The sequence below is a fragment of the Argentina silus genome (genome assembly GCF_951799395.1).
Source record: "Argentina silus genome assembly, chromosome: 19".
Lineage (NCBI taxonomy): Eukaryota > Metazoa > Chordata > Actinopteri > Argentiniformes > Argentinidae > Argentina > Argentina silus.
In genome coordinates, this window is record NC_139673.1 from 2,888,257 (window position 1) to 2,891,773 (window position 3,517).

A 3,517-nucleotide genomic window follows, 5' to 3' on the forward strand; every position below is an offset into this window, starting at 1 on the left:
TTCAGATGTAGTTCATGCGGCTGGCCATCGGTGGCAGTAGAGGACATTCTGAGGCACTTCATGGCCAATGTCATTATCATGTTAATTGATTCTGTGTCAATGTCAATTGTGCTTCCCTTTTTGTATACTACACAGAGGATAGTCGTCATAGTATGTAATGTGTGTAATGTATGCGTTTATAATTAATAATTTATGCATTTGTAAAATGATTCAAACAGCAAGGACATATGAAAGGAGAATTCCAATTACTTTCACGTTGGAATAAATTGCAAACTTATTGACATAAATTCAGTCCCTGTGGAGTCGATGTGAAAACATAGGGTTAGGGTTAGACTTTGATACAGACTTTGTAACTTGGGTGACTACCCCCCAGGAGCAAAACAACATCAGAAAACACATTCAACTGAACATTTGTCAAATTGACTAGTTTGATTGAGTTCGTCAATCCAAAGGGAGCTCTTTCCACGCTCCTTTATTGATGAATCACACACAAACCTACAAGCAGTGTCATTGGTTTATTGAGTCGATAAACATTCACAGTCTCATTTACCCTTTTAGTGGCGTTTTGAAATGGTCACATCATACCAATAAAGTTGTGGTTAGTGGTTTTTTACAGGTGATAAAAAAAAAATAGTAATCTGAATGAATGAATCTGCCATAAAATGCAAGTGACGTTTTGTTTTTGTCAACAAAAAATGGTGCATGAGGAGATTTATTTTATTTCTTGCAAAGAGCCTTGAGAAGGCCATCAGATCTTTATGATAGCCTATGTATAATGGTATGTCATAATTCCATTAGCACACATAAGACGTAATGTAAACTTGTTTTTTTTGTAGTCGGAACATTTTCCTTGTGTTTCTGTAATCCTCTACTCAGGGTCTCATTAATCTTTAGCCTGGCCCTCGCTCTCTACCCGGGCCAACACAAACCAACTATTCCCAAAGCCTTGGACAAAGTTAGAAAGGTTGACAGTCGGCGATTTGGTGGAATTAACAATGTTCTAATCCAGGCTATTTGTGATACACATTCTGTCAATGTTTTGTGGGTGAGTATTGAAGGAATCCTCGAGTCTATTTCTACATTTTTCTGTAACCATTATCAAAGAATGATCTGGATTTAATCACAAAATGCGAGCGAGTAAACATGTTTTTCTTGAATGGATACGGGACTTTTTTTTTCTGTGAAATCGGAGTTAAATCGTTCAATTTTGAAGGTTATTCTTTTTCACTTTTAACGTGAAAAAGAACATTTAAAGAGGTTTTGTAATCCAACTCAGAGAGACATTTCTTTAAAATACCAAAAAAAAATAACTCGAAAAACCATTGAAACAATATGATGCCGTCCATTTCTTACGGTTCTGTCATTAACCAATGTACCACTTATTGTACTGACACATTTACTCGAGTGGTCATAATTGCCACTCTATCTATATCAGTACACCATTCCATTCATTTCAATGCCTGTGTATATTTTGGGTCACTCACCTGTTTTATGACAAAGAGAGATAACTCCACCGTATGTCAAGGCTGTGACCATATCTTTATGGTTAGTGTCTGAGGGGTCGGAGGCAGGGGACATCCCACTCTCTGATTCTCTTCACCTTTGGCACATTGGTGCACATTGCTGTCCCGCTACCCAGTGCCATCATACTGCCTGTGTGTGGATGGATGGAGAAACATCCTATTTTCATCCTATAACCCATTGAACAATAACAAGTAATAACAATTAATACAGAAATTAGCCATTCTGAATGTCAAGTAAAAGCGTCCCATGAGAACAGCCGAAAGAGAGAGACTTCCTCTCCATGTGTTACTTTGTTGGACAGGTGTGTGTGGGCCTCCGTGTTGTCCATACATAACTGCTGGAGGCGGCCACTGGCAGGGACAGTGTCAGGAAAGCTCTTTCTCATTCGACTCTCTGCCAACCGCAGTCCTGGCTGCCTCACAGCCTCGGCCCCAGCCCACCTTCCCGCCCCTGCCTGTGTGAGGTGTCGTATGTCCCTATCAAAGGCGTATTGTGAGAGCCAGGCTAGGCTACTGTAGGTGTGCGCTCTTGGCCGAGGATGACCACCTCCCTCTTTTCAAGGCCCCTCTTCCAATGGGAGCCAGACTTGAGTCTCACAGTCCCCTCACAGTCCCCCCTCCTTCAGTAGATGAGTGCTTTGTCACGGGGAGTCAGCAGGACACGTTGGTATCCTCAGAGAAACTTGCATTAGATCAAGGACCCCCTGCCCTCCTGATTTCTACCTCAGGTGGGTGCAATTAATTGGTTAAACACTACAGGAATTTATGCTATATGTTCAACAAGCTGTTACTAAAAGGTAAAAAAATAAATTTAAAAAAAAGGGGAAAAAAAGTTGTTTTTATCAGGATAAGTACATGTGCTTCTTGGCGCTGGGCTGTGGTTTGTCTGTCATAGGGGATTTTGCAGATCAAGGATTGACAGAACAGGAGGTGTGTGTTATGTGCGTGCATGCATGCGTGCGTGTGTGCGTGCATGTGTGTTAAGAGTTAACTCTAATTCACGCTACCAAAGACTTTAGCCCTGACAACTGGCATGTGCACATCTAGCTACCCTAGAGGAGAGTGCTCATGTTATGTTCAATGTCTCTACATTCCTGTGTTCCAGGCTCCAGAGACATATCTGAAGACGTTCCAGGATTCTGAGAGATATCTGAAGACGTTTCAGGATTCTGAGGAGAAAAACAGATCTGAAGCAGTGAACTCAAACAGGTCTACAAACTTCAGAATTAACCCAGGTATCCAATTTCAAGATATTGTTTATTGTTATTGTAGACATATTGACGTGTAATACACATCAGCTCACGTTACATTTACATTTACATTTATGGCATTTAGCAGACGCCTTTATCCAAAGCGACTTACAACAAATACATTTGTTTAAGTAAGTGAATCATCTATCCAACAGTCATTATAAGACAATGTAATCAATGCTCAGATCAGGGGCCATTGGCAGTCGTAATGCCAGAAGGCATTATTTGTTAACAGGAGAGAACTTGTACAGGGGGGGTATTGGGGGTGAAGAGGTCTCAAGGGTTGGGGTTAGGGTTAGTACAGGGGGGGGTAGTGGGGGTGAAGAGGTCTCAAGGGTTGGGTTTAGGGTTAGTACAGGGGGGGTAGTGGGGGTGAAGAGGTCTCAAGGGTTGGGGTTAGGGTTAGTACAGGGGGGGGTGGTGGGGGTGAAGAGGTCTCAAGGGTTGGGGTTAGGGTTAGTACAGGGGGGGGGGGGGTGGGGGTGAAGAGGTCTCAAGGGTTGGGGTTAGGGTTAGTACAGGGGGGGGGTAGCACGTCTAGCATATACAGTAGCACGACAACTAAAATAACTGACTCTTTCCGAGACAGTTGTCCCAGTTCCCTGTTGTGCTGTGACTCACTCCCAGTGAGTCCCTGGTGCTTGTTTCAGTGCGTATATCATCAGGGCGAGGGGCTTCATGAAAAATGATCTCGTAAAAAAGGGACAGAGGACACTCTGTGTGTGTGACAGGAAGATGAGTGAC